This window comes from Mus pahari, chromosome 6 (genome assembly GCF_900095145.1).
Source record: "Mus pahari chromosome 6, PAHARI_EIJ_v1.1, whole genome shotgun sequence".
NCBI classification, from domain to species: Eukaryota; Metazoa; Chordata; class Mammalia; order Rodentia; family Muridae; genus Mus; species Mus pahari.
This window is the reverse complement of record NC_034595.1, coordinates 30,067,601-30,092,055: the sequence shown is the minus strand read 5'-3', so window position 1 is coordinate 30,092,055 and position 24,455 is coordinate 30,067,601. Positions and strand designations below refer to the sequence as shown.

At 36.6% G+C, this 24,455-nt stretch overlaps 1 protein-coding gene across 47 annotated transcripts in view; it reads left to right on the top strand.

The window, feature by feature from the left end:
• Window positions 1–24,455, top strand: part of Ptprd (protein tyrosine phosphatase receptor type D) — a 2,152,432-nt gene that overhangs the window by 674,588 nt on the left and 1,453,389 nt on the right. The window contains exon 1 of one of the 47 annotated variants that reach the window (XM_029539514.1): window positions 20,362–20,438. The exons of the other annotated variants lie outside the window; for them this stretch is intronic. The gene's annotated coding sequence lies outside the window, so the exon portion shown is untranslated. Of the gene's footprint in view, window positions 1–20,361; window positions 20,439–24,455 lie in introns of those variants that run through there. 47 annotated transcript variants of the gene reach the window in all.

Sequence of the window (24,455 nt, the reverse complement as noted above, 5' to 3'; positions counted from 1 at the left end):
TTATTTTATGAAACTCAATTCTACTATATGACTGTGTAAGGCAATTTTGAGAAAGACATCGCCTAATAGCAAAGAGGATACCATCCATATTAATGTTTTCTGCAAACAATGGCCCTGTACCAATTCTCTGCTAATAAGCCTTAAGAAGTGCGATGATCTCATGTTTGTCTTATTGTTAAAATGTGGAGGTGGTTTAACAAGTCTTTCCACATCATGTATGCTTTGTGAGATTCTAAAACAGAATTTTTTTTTTAGAAAGTGGCATAATTAAAATAGAATGTTAGGTGCCCTGGGGGAGATATTCACAGCTATGGTTAAATATAAGTGAAATTTCACAGATGTTAGCAAAATTGTTAAATGTATCCTTTTTTTTTTATTCTGAAGTCCTACTTTGAAAATGGATTTTAAAATATTTTCCCAAGATGTTTACATTTACAGTGATTCTTTGTCATGTAATAAACTTTCTATTTAGAAAGGAAGCTATTGATTCATCCTCACGTTGAAAGGAAATAAAATTGTGAAAGATTCATAAGATTTTGCAACAAAGTGATTCCACTCACCTTTGAAGATTAGGGTCCAGGACTACATTAATCATCTTGATCTGTTATCAACATGATCTTAGGCATGTCTGCTGGTACAGGTATGTAGCCCAAGCTACTCAGGAAACTCATGAGAAGTTAATAGTTTTCTACAAAAATGTTCAAAGAGCACACCAGGAGAAAGTACTAGAGAACATAGAATTTGAGTACAAATAAAATACTTAACAATTACAGTGGCTGAAAACTTGTTACTATATAAACAATTTACATTTGGGACTAGAAGTTATAGCTTCATGGATACATGATTACATAATTCTTCTAGGATCTGAATTTAGCCCTAGAGCCCAAAACCACTCTCTGACCTCTGTAAGCCATTCATTTCATCAATTTTGCTGACAGTAACAGGTTTGTTTTTCAAAGGTCAATATTATCTCCTTATTTTAGTATATTGTGTTTTTTAATGTGCTTATCCACCAATGAATATCTTCATTGATGCCTTATCTATCTTACTGTATGACAGTGTTAAATATAAATTTAATGTATTCTTATTTACTAATCTTACTCCCTAGATCTATGTATTCCAGATTGTTTTGCAGTATAAGACAAGAGATTATACCTTGTATTTAAATGGTTACACCCTAGGAAGTTTAAGATAATCTATTATAAAGTTTGCAATCATATTTTATACTGAAAAATAATTTAGATTTATAGTCTAAAAATCTCAACATGGTGTAACTTTGTACTGGTTCCAATTTCCTGTGTAAAAAGTGTTAGAGTTCACATTTATCCTATCTAGATCTCAATTAACAAGAATGCATCAACTCAATGAAGACCTGTAAATTATGCATCAATTCAGTGGTTTAGGAAAACTTTATTGCTCTATGTTTCCAAGAGAAAGTCATTTCAAGTTTGGCTAGGAGACTGCAGGCATGTTCTTTGAGAGAAATCAAAACTTACTATTATGATTGTTATACAAGAGAAATAAGAATCTGAGCAATTAGGATGATGTCAGTTTGGCGAAACATCCTTGGAATCGTCTCTGTGGATTGAGAAAAGGCATAGTCTTCTTTCGCCTAGCACAATTCCTGTTTCTACCAACATTGCTTTTCATTTTGTCTCGATCGACCCTTTCTACCTGACCCAAATTTGCCCAATATTGCTATATCATATATTAAAGTGAAGTTACGGAGTTCATGACTAGGCATTATAAATGCTGGATTACATAACTTAACCTGAAGACATTCCTGATGGGAAGTGCATCCTTCTGTGTCAGTGTAAGACTCTGACATCAGCATGACTAAGTATCCACCTTCCTTTAGCGCCAGTTTCAGCATCATTCCAACTCCTCATGTCAATGGGTTTAATTTGTGCTGCTTGTTCCAACCGTGCTCCATATTCATTTCTCCTTTTCCTTTGTTTTTTTTTTTTTTTTTTTCATATAAATTACTTGTAAATATTCCAGAAGGACGAGGTCCATTCAAGGGCCTCATACTGGCTTGGTTTGCTTATAACTCATTATCTATCCAAGACTGGCCTCAAATTCTTTGCAATCCCTTTTTATCTACTTCATGAGTTCTGGGCTTTTAGACATGAGTCAGTATACCTATCTTCAAATACAACTTTAATTGCCATAGCACTATTATAATCTTGTGGTGTTAAGACCTGCTTCCAAACTAATATTCTACAGAAGCTACCCAGAAACATGATCCTCAGGGTAAAGAGAACGTTATAATTAACAAAGAATTAAGGATGATCATTTATTCCTGCCCTTTGGTGTATTTAAATGATTTGTTATATCAGTTCACTATATTGTCTACTAAAACTTAGATATCTAAATCCCCTCAGCATGGTGTTGGTGCAGATGAACTTCTGTTTATGCAATTGTGTGTTCTCCTCTATAGCTCCCCCAAATATAGTAAAAGACCTGGAATCATTGTAGTTGTTGTGTTAGCAATGTTCCTTATGAAATAAACAGATCAAAAGACTCAGGATTTAGATGGAGATTAGGACTTTGTGGATAATTACTTTTATGAGCACTTGGGAAATAATGGCACTGTCTTGTGGTTTTAAGAACTGCTTCAAGTTTAAATTATTCTTTAGATGAAATAAGAAGGAGAAGAGCAGATAAGACACTTAAAACTAAATCTTCCATGGTGGAAAGAAGAGAGCTCAAGACAAAGTTGGCTTTTTTATTTATTTATTTATTTATTACATGAAATAGTGAAAAAATTGTTTTTTTTCATATTAAATAGAGATTGCTTTCAACACATTGATGATGTATTTTTCTTTAATAATAACTCCTGCCTGATGTTATAGAATATTGTAAGACATTTGGTGAGAGGATACCACTCTTTGGAATAATAATAAAGGTCGTGTGTTATTTTAATCCAGACAAAAGACTGCTTTGGTGTGGAATCACATCCAAAGGTCTTAGAGGTCTCTGCAATCACACTAGAATGGCATCCCTTTAATCACTTCGGCGGGAATACGGGCATACCCTTATTACACATCTTTTAAATAAAACTACTCAGTATTAGGAAGAAGTCATTTTTGAAAGTGACATATAATTGAAGGGCAGATAAAGTGACCAATCACAGAAAATTTGACAGAATGAGTCAGAGATAGGATGCACCCAATTCTCTTGAGAACAGCATAGGAAAGGGGCTATTTAAGAGCAGTGCAGGGAGAGAATGTCAGTCAATTTGGAATCAGTTAAGTCAGTGCAGTGTCTGGAGTAATGTTGAGTTTGGAAGTTCTGTTCAGTTTGTGCAGTTCTTGCAGTACAGGTCAGCAGAGGCAGTTGAAATCTAAGAATAGGAAAGACCCAGAGAATAGAACACATCACCTGAGTTAGTTTGAGGTTGTGAGGTCAAGCATACTAATTCACTGAGTAGCTTAGAGAACCCAGACTATATCAGTTATCCAGGAGAAGAGTTTGAGCCCTAACAGCTGAGTTGAAGCAGCTAGCCAGAGATCTGAAAGATCTAGAAAGGGAGAGATTATTCATCAGTAAGTTTTCAAGATGACAATTACATCTGAAAAATAATGTTATATTTATAATACTAGACTAATACTAGCTCTTTTTGCTACCCCACCTGGGTTAGATAGCTTATTTAAAAAAAGAGAGAGAAAGAAAATGAAAATGACTTTTTAGACAACTAACTGATGGCAGTGCAGATAGAAGTATCTCGTCATAGTAATGGTATCTGACATTTACTGGTTTCTTTCTGTGTATTTGTAGGTCACTGTTCTGTGTGTGTTTCCAGTGTACTTGTCTACCTGGTTCATATACCCTTACCACATTGTGAAGCTCTTGCTACTGAGATTATTAAGTAGAAAAATGCATTGATGAAGGCTACAAAGATGGTTAAGCATATAATAAGTAGAATTCCATTGCAGATTGGATACCTTTAGAGTCTAGCTTCTTAGTCATTATGCTAAGACAGACATGATAAAAGATGTCTTATTCACGAGAACCTAAAGATTCATACTCTGTCCGATGTGAGAGCAGTGTGAAACTGATGAGTTATCGTTGAGCTCATAATCACAGTGAATGCAGCACCCCTGACCTTAAGGGGGTCAGCTGCAAAAGGGAAGAAAGCCACCTGGATATGAGACATGGTAAGGATTAATCTGTTACTCTTTTAAAAACAAAATCCCAAATATGTGATTTACCAAATTAAGAGTCAGGAGCCAGATGCAGTGGTGAAAGTCTGATCACTCAGAGAGGCAGAAAAAGCACCCGGTTTATGTTCCTACTCCACGGACTCCCAAGGGTCCCAGATAAAAAAAGCTTTCTTTCTCCAGAGTGTCTTAAATTCTTGTCAACTCAAAGATAATTCTCTTTCTGTGCTTTCTTATGTTCACTCTGTGTCAACTGCTTGCTTGCTTTGTCTTTTGACCTATTGTTGACTTAATTTAGCTCTTCTTTACAGAAAGTTTCTGGGTTTGTGCTAGGACTGAATCATACCACGCCCACTTGTTTGTAGTAAACAGAAAACTCTTGGGTTAAAGGTGCTAGTACTGAGGTATAACAAAACAAGTCATAGGTGTTTCCAGTTCACAATCTCTGGGTTCACAATGTGATCCTTCTACAATCCATGTACTATATGTAGTATTTTTTTCTTTTTCTTTTTGTTTTTTTCGAGACAGGGTTTCTCTGTATAGGTCTGGCGGTCCTGGAACTCACTTTGTAGACTAGGCTGGCCTGGAACTCAGAAATCTGCCTGCCTCTGCCTCCCGAGTGCTGGGATTAAAGGCATGCGCCACATCGCCCGGCTTATATGTAGTGTTTAACTCGTACTTGACAACATTAATTTGCCAACACCTTTAGTGGTTATCATTTGTGTTATATGTAGATACATGTGTACTTATCTTTGCGAGAGTGTACACATAATGGTCCCAGCTTCTATTCTGTTTTAAAGAGGAAAGGATGAATCTTGGTTCTTTACTCTCAGTTCAGAAGAACAATAAGAATCCAGTTCATTTCCTTGACCCTAGTGTCATTTTTTGTTAGTTTCACTCATCATTTCATAGATTAAGTCACAGAGGAAATGGGGCTTCACAATAAAGTACTTATAAGTGTTCAAAATGAAGACAAACCAATGGTCTGTCACAGTAAAGCACCTAATATAAAACTTTTCATCTTCTAAGAACACCTTCCCTGGAGATACCATCACCTATACTTTTATTCTGCATCATTTTCTGATCTACTAAGATAATTTTAATGTGTATTTAAGCTCTGTTGGAGTTCCAATTGATTGAATCTACTGTTCTACATAGTAATAATTTAACATAAATATTAAATTATTTTATTTCTAGAATTGTTTAGATTGCAGTCCATCAACCAATAAAGACTTTTAAATGGTTGTATGTAATGCATTCCTGTACAGAGAGGGTTGAGGTTTTTATTCTCTCTCACATAAAAGAAAAAATATATATTTCCTTCTTAAGTTTGACACAGTCAATATGCATTTATTTAATTTGTAGTTTTTATACTAGTTATGTTATCTTTTCCATATTCTACCAAAATGCAATATTCACTTATTCACAATTGAAAGAACACTGTAATGCAGACATGCATGTCAACCAGTTCATTATGAGCATGTTTCAAATTGGAATTCTTCTCTCACCATCTCCCTTCTCTTTCCTCCCCTTATCATTCTCCTGCACCTTTTTCTCTTCCCTTCTCTTCTCTTTGTGGATATATGTAATTTTTTTTAAACTACTTGAAATTATTTTAAAGAAATTGGCATCCTTCATTCCAAAACCCTTTGGGAGTCAGGAGTCATTTTATTAATGTTTATTTTTATTTAACTGTTTCATAAATCTATATAATTAATTTTAGTTCTTTTCATGCCCTTCCCCATTACTCTCTCATTTCTCTCTTCTCTCCCTGAAAAGGTTCCTGCTACATCTCCCTTCTTTCATGTCCTTTTGTGTGTATAACCCCACTGAGTTTAACTAGATTTCATTGAAAGTATATGGGTCATTAGAAGGTTATTTTGGGGGGTATATACAGTTTATTAGTGGCAAAATGGCATCTCTTCTCCAGAAAACACTGATTGTCCATAGTTCCTCATCCTCCTGAGCCCTGCCCCTGCCCCGACCTTATTGATGGGATATTGATAGCCTTCATTTTGTTCTGTTTAACCATAGCTATGGTGAGGTGTAACATACCTCCCTATCCTCCAACTATTACATTTCCTCCTCCTCCTTCCTCTTCCCCTCCTCTCCTCCTCCTCCTCCTCCTCCTCCTCCTCCTCTTCTACTTCTTTTTTCTTCTTCTTTTTTCTTCCCTAAACCTTGGAATAGTGATATATAGATATCATCTTTGGAACTAGGCACTCTGCTGTTTAACCATCTTTCTCCTTCCCTCTCTCCATCCCTTCCTCCCCTCACCCCGAGACAAGACTTCCTTGGTGAGCTACAAATAGCCAAGTAATCTAAGCTGGCTGGCCGGTGAACATCAGAAAGCTGCCTGTTTCTGCTTCCTTAGTGTTGGGATTAGAAGGACATAGTACTTTCATATGATTTCTTCATGTGCTTACAAGACAACCATTTTTCTAACAGAGAAATCTCCCCTCAACCTCTGGCTGAATTTTTAAATATGGAATCACACAAATTAACATTCTACACAGAATTTTTTAAAATATTTTTTATTATTTTCTTTATTTACATTTCAAATGCTATCCCGAAAGTTCCCTATACCCCCCTGCCCCTGCTCCCCTACCCACCCACTCCCACTACTTGGACCCGGCCTTCCCCTGTGCTGGATCATATAAAGTTTACAAGACCAAGGGTCCTCTCTTCCCAATGATGGCCGATTAGGCTACATATGCAGCTAGAGACACAAGCTCAGGGGGTACTGGTTAGTTCATATTGTTGTTGCACCTACAGGGTTGCAGCCCCCTACAGCTCCTTGGGTACTTTCTCTAGCTCCTCCACTGGGGGCCCTGTGTTCCATCCAGTAGTTGACTGTGTACTTAGGAAAGTAAATTGTATTCTTAATCATACACATTAAGCTATGAAGGAGTCACCTTTTAAAAACAAAGATATTTTTTTATATATTAAGACTATCATCCGAGACTAGCCTACTTCGCAATCCTATCCTAGTCAACTGAGACCTACTCAGAGACAAGCACCTCAAAGAGGTAGCTAGAGTCATGGCTCCTATGGAGCTCCTCAGTGATGGACTCATCATCCGGATACCCAAGATCTTCTATCATTAACCGTGTTGACCAGAGCTTGTTCAACATAGTTTCAATTAGACTTGGAAAGCCACACCGGAAGCAGGAGAAGAAAAGTCCAGCAAGGAGTATGCTGCTCTTTGGATAGTGTCTGCTTGACCATTCCCATCCTGTCAGCTAAGGATTGCCAGTTGCTCCACAGAGAGAGATGGGATTGTATGCCCAACTTCACCCTCGCCATGCTGGTATTTGATATGACTAGGGCTTGCACAGGTTTTGTGCATGCTGTGGTTCCAAGTCCTTTGTGGCTCCAGGGACTTGAACGTGACTGGAGCAGTGACAGAATGAGGAAAAGACAAGCACACAAAAATGCTGAATTTGGCAGAGTAGGGTCTCTGATTGAGAAGCCACAGGACTCTGGAAGCTTAGTGTGTTTGGTATCCAGAGTTGAACAGGAGAGGAAGGGATATTGCTTACAGCTGAACAAAGAGGCAGGCTTTTGTATACAGATTAACAAGCAGGCAGAGTTTATGGTGTACAGTTGGTTCTTGGAGACAGGTTTTAGTTAATCTCCATGGAGCAGTCTCTGTAGGAAAGCAGTTTTCAGGCCATACATACATTGGGGAGAAAGCTATAGTGGATATTTTAGGCACACACTATCAATATCCTCACTCAGATACCTGAAGAAAGCTTTGTCTTTGTTTTGTTTTGTTTTGCTTTGTTTGTTTTTGTTTTTGTTTTTTGAGACTCCCTCATAGGGAAGGCTTTGCCATTTTGCTCTGGGTCTTGGGTCCTTGACATGACCATTCCCAAGCAACAATATACATTTACCCTGAACCTTACACACTCAGAACTTATCAAACCCTGACAATTGCTGTGAGTTCCTATGTGCAGCTGCCTTGCTGTGTCTGAGTGTTTCCTTGTCATCATCCAGTTCCTCTGGCTGTTGTACTTTTTCCATTCCCCCTCCACCAATGGCCTCTGAGACTTGTGGTATAGGTGTACAAGCAGAGTATATGATATTTTAGGACCGAATAGTCTGAAATCTTACATTGGCCACATCTTTTAGCTGTGGAACTCTGTGTTAGCCATCATCTACTGCAAACAGAAGCTTCTCCGATAAGGGTTGAATGATACGTTAATCTGTAAGTATGATGAAATGTCATTCCGAGTCAGGTTAATACTATGCCCATTTATCAGTATCATAGTAGTAGTTTTTTCCCATTGGTTCTATGACCTACCTAGACATGGGTTATCAGGAATTTCATAAATGTTCACTTTTCCTGAAGTATGTTCCACATTAAATAACTTCTATCAGAATAAACACAGGTAATGTGCATGTGAGAGGCAGACACAGAGAAAGATCTGTTATTTGCTTTTATCTCACTCTGTCTCCAAATCTGCCAATTCTCCTCAAAAAGAATTTCTGTATCGTTTGACAATTTCCAGCCTTGTGCTTTGATCTTTGACTTAGTATTTCTAATTAAACACATGTGTTATGAAAGGTTCTCTTCTCAACCAGGGCATACACCAGGGCATAAGTCCAGCGGTTAGTTATAGGAAACATCCGAAGCTTCTTCTTATTCATTTATATGTCCACTTATTTATTTCTATTTTTTATGATTATCATTATTTTGTTTATGCATGTTTCAGGCTATTTTCTGGCTTCTATTTCATTCAAGACAAACCCAATAATCCTGTTTTATGTACATCTACTTAATATGATTTTTAAGCTTATTTTTGCATTTATTTAACAATTTATTCACTTATTTCTTTTTTCAAAGTGTACATGTATATGGAGTAAAATGTGGTACTTCAACACACACTGATGGAATCATAGTCGTATTTCTAGCTACCCCTTCCCATTTCCGAAGTACTCTTCTGATTTGTAGTATTTTGAACTGCATACCATGCTGTAGTGATCTGATGAGCCTTGGACACTGCCAATGTCTCCTCCTTGAGTGGGCAGATTTCCATTCATATGGAAATGATCTGGTGATACTTAAAAGCAAGGTTTACGTAGGACCACAGCTGCTAAGTTTTCTGACCATAGTCAAGTGCATTGCTTGGGTGCTTCTTATGTGGTTGAACACCATTAAGGGAAGTATAAGGTGAATCAATGTTGTCTACTGCCTGGTGACCAAGCAGGTAATAGGGCAGCAGGATCCCCATGCATTCTTCAAGGTCCTGCCCACAAACAAGTGATTTTTCACTCTGTTCTTCCTCCTGAAGTGTCCAACTCTTTGCAGTTCACACTGTATTTTCTAATCTCTAGTCAATTTTTCTCAAACTCTTCCTACCCAGCAATGGTTAATTTTCCATCCTCTGATTTGGTGGAGTCATCTTTCTTACTTCTACTTGTGATATTGTAAGGTATTTGCCTTCTTTTGCTTGGTTTATTTAACTTAGCAAAATGTCCTAATGTTAACTTAGCAAAATGACCTGATGTTCCATGCACATTGCCACATGTGACAAAATTTCATTCTTTTTTAATGGCTAAAGAACATCCCATTGTTAATGTGTGTGTGTGTGTGTGTGTGTGTGTGTGTGTGTGTGTGTGTGGTGTCTAATTGAAAATAATTATTAAAATTTCATTGATTATTTTATGAAATACTGTTATGAAAATAAGTTTTAATTTCTTTAATTTTTCATCTAAATATTTTTAAATGATACAACACCTAAACTATGTACACACTATTTGAAATGTATTGAATGACAGTTTGAAGAAAACAACTGTGAGGTATATCAAGAGAGAGCATTGTAATCAGGGGAAAACTCCCTGGCTTTCCATGATAAGAACTCATAATACTTTACTGACTCTTATCCCAGAGATTGACCTTGAAACTTGTAGACTCAGAAATTTGCATGGTCCGGACAGTTAAAGCAGTTCTCATATGTATTCACCAAGTTCATAGAAACTCTAGTATTAAATCAAATAGAAACTTTGTTATCTCTCTTATAAATTACTGTTGTGATAAAAAGTTGAACATTTATGGAAACTCAGAAAACAAATTCCCTCCTATGAAGAAGACAATGGTTGTTCAGGAACACAAATCATATTTTAGAGACTGAGCTTTGAAGGTTAAACAGGGGATAACATATTTTTTCTCTACCTTACCACTCCAAAAACTAGAAATGTTACTAAGTTCCTGAGATTCACTTCCAGACAAGGAGACTGAACTTTGGTTAGTTTTCTATGCAGCAATTGAAGAACCACGGAAGCATTTGGGGGTAGTATGAGACTTGGTATATGGCCTTTTCTAAACCTCAGTTTTCGGCCAGATTCTTTATGATTGAATGATGTTCTCTAATATCCTTTTCTGTTTTAGTGTTGCTGTTTCAGCAGATCACTCAACTCTTGTTATTTTCTACATCCATACATTGTAGCTGTACTAAAATGAACCTCCTTATTTCTTCCTTATTTCATGCAAGGTCCCATAAGGCTCCTGTCCTAGAATTGGGAAATTAAGACATGGGCCAATGATTAGCTGCCATTCTTTGCTCCTCTTTGTGTCGTCTTAATCTAAATATTGGCTTGCTCAAAAAAAGTTTCAAGATCATTTAGTCTTGTCTGCTTTTTGGTGAAATATTAGAATGCCACACATTTACCAGATGTTTTCTGTACCGTAGCTTTAAATTAATTACTATACATAAATATTTGTTTAAGCAGAATAGTCATTAAGTATAAAGTCTGGGAGTAGAGAAAGTTGATGTAGTTTGGAAGCCAAAGGTGCAATTATCTAGAAAAGTGTTCCTCTGTGCAACATCAAGCATATTCCCATTTCAATAGCTAAATATGAATTAAAGCCTAACTATTATGTGCCATCATACTTATTGCTCTTATGTGTCTACGCATAGCAGATGTCTTGGTTATAGTGCCTCTGGATCATCATGAATGGTACATATTTTAGTGATAAGAAATATTTCTTCTCAGTGAAATGACTTTGTATATAATTCAGGACCTCTGAATTCACTAACACAACTGCAGGCTGCAGATCACATAGTTCACAGGCTGTCTACTTGTGAGAAAAAGTATCAAGTTCTGAATAGTGTTAAGGAGTGAATCTTGTGACATAGATAATGGTGCAGTGTGGAATGATAATGCACCCTTTTTATCTTTAGTCTCTTTTTGTCACTTAAAATGATTTCTTTCCATTTGAATTTTTTCATTTACTTTAAGTAGAGTATTCATCAGCCATGCTCATTTAAACAATATTAACGTTCTCTTTCTTCACTCAGACTTTTAGTCTTGCCCAAGACAGATACTAAATGTGATTAGAATGAATGCTATCATATTAGTTTCTTAATAAATGTATGGCTCATGAGTAGTGTTTGCCCTGAAATAGAAATTTCAGCATCTCTTCTCAAAAGTAGCCAGCTTCTGCCTGATGCCTGACTGAACTACCATTTACATTTGGTATAATATGGGCAGAAAGCAATTTTAATTTAATATATAAACATAAACCTTCAGCTTCCACTAGCTGTAATATGGACTCTGAGGTTTTATTTATTTATTTATTTATTTATTTATTTATTATCAGCAAAGCCGACATCCTGTGAGCTTCTGTGATGGAAATGCACTGTGCAGGGAGTGACTCTATTAGGCTATGGAAGAGGATGAAAATGGTTTGAGATAAATAAAAAAGCAATTACCTCAGCCAGGGAAAGAGATACATTTATTCAGGAGGCATTTAACTTACTTGGGTTCAATTTCAAGGAATTGCTGTTCCTTTTTGCCATTCTCCATAACACATAGCAAGTCAAATGGGAAAAGCAAATGGTACCATCCACCCTGGGAACCAGAAGTCAGAGAATCTGGAAGACTTGAAAAAGTTGCCATTAGAGAAAAGACAAACAAAGCAAAGCAGAACAAAACAAAAATATGTCGATGTACTATATTCCAGCCCCTGAAATTCTGAAAAGCCATTTGCTATATTCATAAGGCAGCAATTGGAATCCAAAGCATTTGTAAGGTCCTCATGCTTCACATGGTTTTGGAAATGATGTTGGGGAATAAGAGAGAAGATCACATAAGTCCACAGGACTTCTACTATTTGTAAATGGCTAACTTCAAATTACTCTAACTTATTTTCCACTCTGGATCTGTCTTTCTTTGCTGGTCATTTATCAGTGGAGCCAGGTCAATGCTATTAAGTGATGTCTTATCCATAGGGGTGTACAATCAAGAGAAAAATGGGAAGAAGTATTGTATGAAGAATGGAGAGAATTACAAGAGAAAGGTGTTTTTGCCATAACATGGCCAACTGAGGTTCCTTAAAGCACTTAGAAGCATTTCCCCCACAATGGATTTGGAGATAACTTCTCTAATCTAATACTGTTTGTTTGTTTTTTTACTTAATTATCGCTGGGAGTGCCAAGCCTCTTTCTCATCCTTTGGATCCTTTATGCTGTAAGTCTCTTCTGCTTCCAATCATCCTACCAACCTTGTAATGAATGACCAGCTCCTTTGTTCTATGCCAACGCTGTGATCAGAATAAAACAAACACGCTAGACCTTGGAAAAAAGGAGTCACCCATTTTCTGGCTGTTATCTTTCAAGTTGCATTACTCTAATGTTTAATCCTCTCTTTCTGGAAAGTTAATAATCAAGCATTACATACCTTTGCTTTTGTGAAAGAAAGGAGAGGCTGCTTTGAGATGAGATCGAAGCCACCGGGGCACAAATGATGGCAAAGGTGCATAAGAACCATTGAGTCTTGGATGAATAATAATTTTAATTAAGAAATAAAGATCTGGTCTGGGAAAATGGATCCGTTTATAAAGTGCTAACCTTACAAGCTTGGGGACCTCGTTTCAATCTCAGAACCCTTATAAAGCTAGGAATAAAGGCCTGTGCCAGTAATTCACTACTTGGGAGAAGGATGAGGTGGAAGTTTCACCTGCCTGGATAGCCAGCCTGGCTTCCTTGTTGAGATCAAGGGTTAAGAGTGTCCTGTTTCAATATCAACAACAAAAAGGTTGATAGATGTGGGAAGCCACATTCACCATTATAAGATGGCACCTGAGCCCGAAGGGCGTTGGCCAACTAACTGACAACTAACTGACAACTGTTGTGNACATGCTCAAACAGCACAGATGATGAGTCACAGCTCAAGCCNGGAGCATGCAAATGAGGGTATATAGTGAGCACCAATCATAGAGTGACACATTCCTCTTAGGCCTATTTAAGCAGCACCAGTTTTCAGGCTCGGGGTCTTTTCACTTCAGCAATAAAACCCGTTTAAAAATGTCTGCAGAAGGATCCTGTTGTGGCGCGTCTTTCTTGCTGGCAAGTTAGGCGATCGCGACAAGAACCTAAGGATTGGTGCCAGAGATTGTAACGTTGACCTTTAGAAACACCCCTCAGGGCCCACACACAAGTACCACATCACTCCCCCCCACACACACACACAACCACAAACTTATACTTGCACTCATATATACAAACATTGAATAATAATTAACAATAGGAAATCAAGTGAATATATATATATGTGTGTGTGTGTATATATATATAATTATATTTTTGTGATTCTTGTTTTGTGACTCTTTGACAACCTAAATAACACAAACACATTTGAAGAACACAAATACACATATACAAAGATACATATGTATGTATATTTATATATTTGAAACCAGAATATATAATATATAAATATGTGTATATTTTCCTGCTATTATTTTTAAAGGTTAAAGTAAAAGTTTCCTTGGATGTTCAATTTACTATTTCAATTGTTGGAGAAAAATAAAGTTGATACAATGGGCAGTTCCTGGGAGTTTTGAGTGTTATTGTAGATATGCCAAAAGGTGCAATTACACGCAAGATGGCTTTCGACTTGGCCTCATCTATCAAAATGGGCAGGAGATAAGGCATTCTGTTTTATTTTTGTTGCATTCTGGAGATTTAGGCTCTACAGAACATATGAAATTGAAAGAGACTTTTGAAAAATATATTATAACCCAGATAACCCATTTTAACTTAGAAATTGAAGAAAATATAGAGAGATGGCAATTTTTTAGAGTTCAGAAAATTATTAGATAGACTATAGTTTTGATGGGAAATTATTTGATTATTTGATAGACTATAGTTTTGATGGGAAATTTTCAGTATTTCATCCCAAGACTTCCACAAAATAAACTTAACTTAAATATTTTATTTCTACTTCCTTGATAAACCTTTCAGTATTATCACAGTAAATAATCATAAGCCTTCAATGATTCTTTTCCTGGTATTTTAACGTTAAATGTTAATCCACAGAAACATGACTGTTTTTTGGATCAGATAAGCATCCTTGGCTTTAGACCTGTTTTATACCTTGTAAAGTGTTGGGTAATTGATGACATCGTTGATCATGCACCAGATGTTAACATGTCTTCTACTGCAGTACTTGTTCAGTTCCTGTTCTGGCAGCCATAGTTTTGAGTTATCATGGGGGTAATTTCTCTGTCATTTCTAAGAGGCACAACCTCACAGCAGATCTTCTGGTCTTCTGGCCCTTAGAATCATCTTACCCATATTCCATGATGTTCCCAAACCAATGGTGAAAGAGTTGTATTATAGTTATTATCTACTGACTCTGGGTATCCACAGTCAAAGCTCTCTGTATTTTAGAAGTGATAGCTACAATTATCTGTGGGCATAAGGATATATATTTAGAATGTTCTGAATTTTATGCCTTGCTTTTTCTTCTCTTTGTTTCTGTTGTCCAAATCTGATATTATATTTTTTTATTTTATCAGGTAATTTATTTTGTTATATTGTATTATTATCATTTAGAAGACTGTTCTTTTCTAATGAGAGACAGAAAGGGTATGGATCCAGTAAGAAGAGGGGAGGGAGATGAACTCGGAGGCATAGAAGATGGGGAACCCATAATCTGAGTACATTATATAAGTAAAGAATCTATTTTCAGTAGAAGTAATGAAAAGAATATAAACATATGCTGGTTTAATAAAGTAGAGGTATATTCTCCTCTAAGATCTATGACTACATTAGTTCCCAGAGAGTTGGTCATATTTCCATTATTAGGCATAATTTCTCTGTTGGTCTTAAGTCCAATTAAACAGCTGCCAATATAGCACTGTTAGTGGTATCTTGCGATGCTGGTCACTGTTGTGGTTCATAGGAGTCAGAGATCAGGACTTAGTGGTTAAGATCACTGTCTGGCTGTCCAGGTGACCTAGGCTTGAATCATCTCACCCAAGTGGTGCTTGACAACTATCTACAACTCCATCCCTTCAAGCCAGCGGATTCACCACTTTTCATCACCAGGAGCACTGCATGAATATGATACCCTGCCGTGCATGTAGAATAATAAAAAAAAATGTAACATAAAAATAATTTATGCATATAAAATACTTACAGCTTTTTTCATTTCACCCTCTGTATGACTTGCATATTTCCATTCTTTCTCATGACCTCCCATAGTGTCTTTTTTGCATTCCTGGGTGTTTTCTAGTTTTAAACGTTTAAATATGATAAGCATATGACGTGGAGTAGCCACCACATAGCTTTATAAGATCTCCTGAGCACATATTTATATTTTTAATACTTGAGAAAACTAAGACTACTTCATGACATCATAAATTTACATCAAACTTTAATTTGTGTCAGTAAACAAAACTTTATTGGAAGAAAGTTACTCAGTTGTTCTTACAATGATGTTTTTCCTCACATTATATGTAGTGGATGGGTGGGGATATATGTAGCATCAGCAATTACTTATACACACTGAGAAGCCTAAAAATGTTTAGTCATGGTTTTCAGGAAACATCTTCCTGAATTTTTATAGAAACTAGAGGTCTTCACAGAAAATGCTATGAGCTGACTGTTGAGAGATCTTCTACAAATCACACAGAATCTAACCCTGTGATATGCCCACATGGAAATGACACCAGGGTCACACTTAACTGTGCTCCTGCCTGATTTACTCAGCGATATTGCAATGACCAAGAATCTCAGCTTTCAGGCCCTACTGTATAGCTTTTGTGCTAACACGCATGCTTAAGTAATAAATATCCCCTAGCCTTTCTGAATTATCTGGAGAGCAAAGAATGGTATCTGTCTGAAAGGATTAGCATTGAGCCAAAGGAAATCTTCCTCTACACTGAATCAGGCCTGACACAAAGTAGCCAAGGAAATCTTGCCATGTCCATTGTCAGAATTATGGAAGAAATCCTTCCTTATGAGATGACACAAAGGATGACTGCAAGCTCTCATATTATTATGAGGGGATAATAATTACATCTCCTTTTCATACAGCAAGTATAAGCCTCTTTTCCTATAATGATTTACCAAGCAGGGTTCTATTTTAACTTTTAATTTCCTCTTATGAAAGAACTTTTAAAAGAGGAATAAACTACTTAGAGTCACAGTTTTTCTTCTTTCATTTCTCCGTGTTTAATCACTGCCTGCTACTGCTATTCATCCTGGTTTCACAGTCTTGTATGCTTGGGTGACTCTCTTATTGATGAGAATAATTGCTACTGTGTTGGCCTACAGTGCTGAGAGATTCTGATTTTAGGTGTATCCTTCTCACCAACTCTTTTCAAAGAAAAAAATTCTTTTACTTTTGTCTGTAAAATTAATTTATGGGGAAATGCTTTACTTATTCTACCAATAGCTTTAGAGTCTGTCTTTCCCTCCACCTCTCTCTTTCCTTCTCTTTGACACTCTGCATTATGTCTGTCTGTGAGTCTCTGTTCCCATCTGCTGCAGGAGGAAGCTTTTCTGATGACAGCTGAATGAGGAACTGTTCTATAAGTACAGTCAACTACAGCAGAATATCGTTAGTAGTTATTTTATCACTACTTAAAGACCTCAGTATTTGGTTTAACCTAGGTCTCTCATTATGGTCACCTAAGCAATGTCAGGTACAGGTTCCATCTCATGGAGTATGCCTTAAGTCACATCAGACAGTGGTTTATTACTAAAACATAGTGGTGAACAAAGATACCTCCTTGACCTCTCCATGATCAGTGAGTTGTATGGGTGTTGTCTTCCATGAGAGGTCCTTGCTGTCAATTCGTGAAAAGAAAGCTATTGTCTTGGCATTAACCTGGGTTGGTTGGGGATTTCCAGGGGTCCCCTTTGGTCTATAACTCAGTTTATTGTAATCCAGTCCCAGGAATTTCTATAAAACTGTGTAATTTTTTGATGATCTAAATATATACATAAAATAAAGTATTACACATCCTTTTTAAAGCTACTTGAACCACTGTTTTAGTTATGAAGTATCTGAAATTCAACACTGACTGGTACAAATTCCTCCAGTCAGTAGATTGAATAGAAAAGTAAGAAAACAACAGCCATGATAACTATTTTTGCTTGCATGTTGAAAATTTGTCCATCACAGGATTCTTGCCAACCTCCATCATGGCTTCTCATTCTCTCTCTCTCTCTCTCTCTCTCTCTCTCTCTCTCTCTCTCTCTCTCTCTGTCTTTGTGTCTCTGTCTCTCTCTCTCTCTGTCTCTCTCTCTCTCTCTCTCTCTCTCTCTCTCTCTCTCTCTCTCTCTCTCTCTCTCTCTCTGTGTGTGTGTGTTACTGTGTATATATACTTGTATATGTATGTGTCTGATAGCTACTTATTTGTGCATATGTTAATAGAGGTAAGAGGTTCATGTGAGATGTATGTCTTCAGCATCTCTCCATCTTCATTTCCTGAAACAAAATCTCTTACTGAACTCTGAGCTTATTTATTCAACTAGCCTGTCTGGCTAATAATGAGCATCATGGATTACCATGTGTGATCTCCAGTTCTTCAGTTAGATCTGGGGCTACAGGCAGAAGTGACCATTCCAGATTTCAATTGAGTCCTGGAGGGTCCAAACACAGGTACTAATACTTACTGCCCAATGATTTATTACCTTTACTAAGTGAGTTACCTCTTTCATCTATGTTTACTGATTTTGACTGAGCTGTCGGTTAGATATAAAAGCCTACTTTTAAGTTAGCACACAGCAGAGATTGACTTTCAAAGATCAAGAACTAAAACACTAAAATTCAAATTCAAAGCTTGCCCCGACCCTGAAACAATGTGCTTCTCCTAGAAGTCTAGAATGATTCAAAACAGTTCTCTAAACTCAGCTTACAAATGGCTTTCCTTCCAGGTTTTATGGTCATTTTTTTTCAAAAATTTAGAATGGCTAATACCCTTAGAGTACAAATTTCAGTGGAAATTCAAAATAGTGTTTTCACTTTTTGTTCTAATTTACATAAAGTTCACCAAACTTTGTGCAATAACTGAGTGGGGGCATTGCTGACTACAAACATCCTGAAATTTAATTTTATATCAATGCTTCTGTTTTTATCCATCTCTTACTTCCTATGTGCCTGTTATAACACAAGGGTATTTTTACATCCTGAACCATTTCTTGTTAAGAAAACTGGTATAAATTTTGTCTGCACAAAATGCAATCTGCTAAGCAGTCCAGGAAACCAATTTCCTTGATAAATAGTACACAACTGATTCTTTCACTGAGTATTTACCAGAGTTCATTAGTTACCTTCTTAAGTGACCACCATTAAATACCCAGTTACATAGATTTTTAGGTAATTGAATAAACAAACACTTTTTTAAATTTCCATTTAGAAAATATATTGGTCTTCTAGTAAGTGAGATGTCAATTAGTAATTAACAAAGTATATTTTTTTTCACTGATTTCCAGAAATAAATTCATCCAGAGTGATGGTTTGTAAATACTTGGCCCAGGAAGTGGCATTATTAGGAGGTGTGGCCTTGTTGGAGTAGATGTGTCACTGAGGGTGTGGGCTTTAAGACCCTTATTCTAGCTGCCTGGAAGCCAGTTTTCTCCTAGCAGCCTTCAGATGAAGATGTAGAACTCTCACCTCCTCCTGTACCATTACTGCCAGGATGGTACCATGCTGTCACCTTGATGATAATGTACTGAACCTCTGAACCTATAAGCTAGTCCCAATAAAATGTTGTCCTTATAAGAGTTACCTTGATCATGGTTTCTCTTCACAGCATTAAAACCCTAAGACAGCCAGTTTTTGAGACTTAGATTTATAGCTAGGAATTTTGAAGATAAAATATCCACATTTTTTTCTCGACCTCATGATCCAAATATCAAAATATTAAAGAGAAAGAAAGAAAGAAAGAAAGAAAAAAAGAAAGAAAGAAAGAAAGAAAGAAAGAAAGAAAAGAAAGGAAGAAAGAAAAGAAAGGAAGAAGGAAGGTAAGCACTTGCTATTTCACTTGATGTAAGACAATCCATTTTGAAAAACATTCTTTTCATCAGAATGTATGAAGATATCAGGATCATTTGCTATATGTACTTTATATGATAACATTTATTCTTAATATGTGAGCATGTTTATGAATATTCAGAAACTGTTGGTAGAGAGAGGAGTCCTCTGCGACAGGAATCTGAGGTTTGAAGTGTCAGCCTTGTTACATGCTTTAAGGAAAAGGTGTTTAGTTCTCTAGCTTCAGCATTATTACTTGCCTCATAAGTTGTATTGCCAAATGGATAATATATGTAAATGCTCATTCATGTAATAAGCACCATGCCTATTTATTTCACATATATAACATATTTAACTTCTTATTTTACATAAACTTATTCGGTTTCTGAAATATATTTCAGATCCTTATCTATTTTTGTGTATTCTTTTAAAGACCCCAGTAAGACAAGGAGGTTATGGGTGTGTCTTGATATTAACCAACGAAATGTAAAAGGCACTGTGGAATATCTGAGGCAGCAGCTAGAACCCTTAGAAATTATCATGCAAATTCTGCAGGTTAATTCATGAGTTTAGTATAAAGTTCAGACTAAAAATAGGGGAAAGACTCTGAGGTGAGGTGTAGCTTTGGAGGCCCTTCTGAAGTCACCCCCACCCCCCTCCGTTGTGCTCAATTTGACTTCTCAGCTCATCTGATTTTTCGCAAGTCCTTCTGTATGAGAAAGTCCTCAGTGCTGATTGTGAACCACGTGGGTTGCTGCTACCTCGTGCGATTTTCATTTGTGGCACTTCTTCTTGCTGGGGGCTGCTCTAGCAGGATGTGGCTGCATCACGTGGAGATGCCTCTTTTAAAAGTGTGATGTACATCACCTACAGGCAGGTTTTTTCAGTGCGTTCAGTGTACAGGCAAAGCATTTTTATTTCCAGGCCCACGGGCTCAGCTGCACAGACAGCTGAACAAGCTCCTCCAAGATCACTTCCACAAATGCACCCAGTGCTCAGGTAAGTCTGGGGTAATTAGGAGGAGCCGTGGTCAGAGCATCTAGGTTGGCCTTGCCATGAGAAGAGTAGGATGGTGTGGTGAAACATTGAGATACTGTTAGCAAAAAAAAAAAAAAAAAAAAAAAAAAGGCCAAAGTCTTGTAATCAGAAATCCCTCCATTCTGCAGCAGAAACTTAGTTTTCCTTTCCAATCAAGTATCAGGGATAAGAAGAAACAGTACTAGCTGGTAATGGTAAAACAGTGAAGGCCCAGATAAGTCATGGGATCAAGAAATTGTTTTCAAGAGGTTAATAGACGTTAAAGCAGAGGAATATTTATAAACCAAACATTTGGACTGTTCTCATAAGTGATAGTATCAATTATGTAAAAATTTCCTAAAGCACTGAATTGCTCCGCATGCTTGGAATCTTGCAGATGATACTGATGAGGAAAATGCATTGTATAAATTTTCAGAGTGTCATAGAACACATACCTAATTGTTTGTGGGTGGTACATGTGTCCCATTGAACTGAAAATTAGCATAAGCAGTCAAATGTGATTTGATTATTTCATGTATTTAAATTTAAATCATACATGGATTACAGAAAAGACTTTATTTTTAACTATTTAAAATGAATGCTTAAGACCATTTTAGATTTTATTCGTTTTATTCAAGAGAGCTATTTAAAATTATTTTGTCAGTAATTTAGTACTATGTTTGAGAGAAAGAGAGAGAGAGAGAGAGAGAGAGAGAGAGAGAGAGAGAGAGAGAATGACCCAGTTTCTAGAACATTTGCATCTTAGTGTCTTTTCTCAAACATTGAGGAAATGTTACATTCCACAGCATGATAATCTCTGAGTGTCATATGTCACAACATTGACATTCCAGCAATTCTGCAAGAGATAGGAGCTTTATCGTAATCTTTCTCTCTTTAATTCTTCTGTTAGTGTAAAACAGTTTCAGCAGCTTTTAGTTAATCAAACAATTCTAATTTCTCAAGCCCTCTGACGGTTTTGTTGGACTGCCCAGAGTGAGCATGTACATCTTTCAAGCTTATTTTTCTTTTGTCTTTTGTTTGTTTGTGTTTAGCAAATTAATGATCTTGGTGGCTTGCTTCAAAGTAAGTACTAAAGCTTTATCTTCACACTATACTTTTGAGTTCCTTGTCATGATCCTAGGGATCTGTCAACACCTCTTACATACACTGAGTTTTGAGAACTACAATCTTAGAGTGTGAAATATTTTTTTTTGCTCCCAGAAATCAAATTTACCCCAAAAGACTTTATTCTTAAACCCCCAACTGAAATATTGAGAAAAAAATTATTTGTGGCAGAAGACTTAAGAGAAAACAAGTATTTATTTTCTATGACTTCCATTAATTTACAGCATATCAAATGTGTTTCCTCAGTCTGATTTCTTACTTGTGAATAAAATTTTGGAAACAAGTGGACAATTGGGGAAAGAAAGAGTACAATTGTGTTTATCAATGCTTTTTGCTTAAGGTCCAAGTGTGATGTTTCATTATTAGTTTAATTGAGAAATGAAATAAATCTCTCCAAATAATAAGTACCCAAAATAGAAATCAATTTCTATCCTCCTGAACTTTTAACACTGTAAACTCAAGTTTCTGAAGATATAAACAAGTGGATTTTCTGCTTGTTTGAATCCTGCCAGGGCTCTATTGTTAAAGATTCTCACACTGTGGCTCTTGCTTTAATTTCTTCTATCTTTTCTGCCCTTTAAGAGATGGATCTGAGAATATACCTGACATTGACAATTGAACGACCTGAGTGATCAAAGCGCTCTGTTCAGTGTTGCAAACTCAGACCATTAGCTTAGCCTTGTTTCTTTTTGATATTCTCTTAAATGTTCAATTTCATGTCCTCCTTTCATGTCCCCCCCCCAAAAGCACAGGTGTATAGTTAGAAAGTCAGCTTCTAAAGTTCTTTTATTTAAAGGTCTAATAATATGTTTGTTACACTTTTTCTTCTTCCTTTAATATATTGTTTAATTTCCTTTTTTACAGTCCAGACATTATATCCCCTCCTGGTTCATCCTCTGACTGTTTCACATCCCATCCCCCCCCCTCCACCCTCCAGACCACAGATTTCCAAGATGATGTCTCCATCCTCCATCCCCTACTCCACATCACCTCCCCACCCCCTTTGGGCCTCCAGTATCTCGGAGGTTAGGAGGTTAGGTGCATTTTCTCTGACTGAGTCCAGACATGGCTATCCTCTGCTGTATATGTGTGAGGGGCCTCATATCAGTTGGTGTGTAGTGCCTGGTGAATGGCTCAGTGTCTGAGAGATCTTGGGGGTCCAAGTTAGTTGAAACTGCTGGTCTTCCTTTAGGGTCATCTTCCTCCTCAGCTTCTTCCAGCTTTTCCCTAATTCAACCACAGGGGTCAGAATCTTCTGCTCATTGGTTAGATGTAAATATCTGTATCTGACTCTTTCAGCTGCTTGTTGGGTCATTGTTGATAATATGCTAGTGAAAATCTCATTATTTTCTGGAATTCTGGCTATTAGATATTGGAACATAAAGTTTAAAATTCATAATGGTTTTGTCTAAATCTTTTTTAAGAGCACAAAATAACAAGAAACATTATTTTAAACACACACATATACACACACAAATACACACACACACACACACACACACACACGGGGAGAGAGAGAGAGAGAGAGAGAGAGAGAGAGAGAGAGAGAGAGAGAGAGAGAGAGAGAAAACTCCAATGGTATTTTTCACTTGAGGGAAATGAAAATGAATTATCTGTCATATTGTAAAACTTTTTTTTAGTATAAAATGCTCTCCCCTTGCCTTCATCTGTACTATTGTCCACCATTAAAATCATTTGTTAGCAATGTCCCCATTAAAAAAAAAAAAAAAAAAAAAAGTTTAAAATTCATAAAAAAAATCACATTCAATGCTCTGTTAATGCTAACCTAGATTCAGATTTAATTTAAATTTTAGGGGACTATACAAATAATTAAAATCACAGGTAAGACAATGTCATTAGGTGACTGTCTTATTAACTGTGTGGTTCTCTTTATTTTCACACATATTCTTCAAAAAGTGAGCAGTTACATAAGTTTTTTGATAACACATCACTCTGAGATACAGCATGAATAACATGAGGTAGAAATTACAATGGTCTTCATTGCACTAGTATGTTATCGAATTACCACACTGTATATACTTAAAATGTATGGCTTGTCAGGTAGGTGACTTTACCAATCAGTTCAACCAAACACCCAACTCCAAAAATAAAATTCATATCAGCAAAACAATATAAATACCCTTTCTTCTTCCTGTTAATAATAGAAATTGAGGGCCTGCAGAGCTATTTCTACAGTATCTCATGTTTAACATGTGTGAGAAATAAGATAAGGTTGCAACTCAAGGATGACTACTGAGTTTATAAGCCTAGAATAAAATCTACATTTTCAAATACCAATAAGATTGTAACATTGTAGTTAAACTTACATGACATGTATCATGTTAAGAACGCCTGTGAGAAGAATCAGCTGTCTTGTACTCCAAGTGTGCTTATAAAAACATGCAAATGTTATTGTTCTTCCTAAGTCTTGGGAGAAATATCTCATTATCTTTCTCATATCAATGCACTGAAGCTCACAGCCTAATGAAGTTGCCAAGGTCACTCACCTGCTTTAGCAACAACTAAGCGGCCTAATTTGGGGACGTGAATAGAAGTACACTTAGCATTTATGGTAAGAAAAAAAAGTGATACAGTGCCACCTTTTTTCCTTTAGCTGAGAAAATTTCAAGGTGTAACAACTATTTATAACCTCTAGAAACACGTTTCTAATATATATTAAGATTTTTGCCTTATCCAGAAATATTTTGACCTGGATTCTTATTTCTCTAGAGCAGATTGAGAAACCGCTGATGTTAACTAGATAGGCAAGTTTGGCCTTTGTGAACCATAAGGTTGCCCTTAGAGCAACCGATTGCTTTAGAGTGGCCACTCAGTCAGTAAGCATGACTGTGCATGCACAAAATTGCTGGCGAA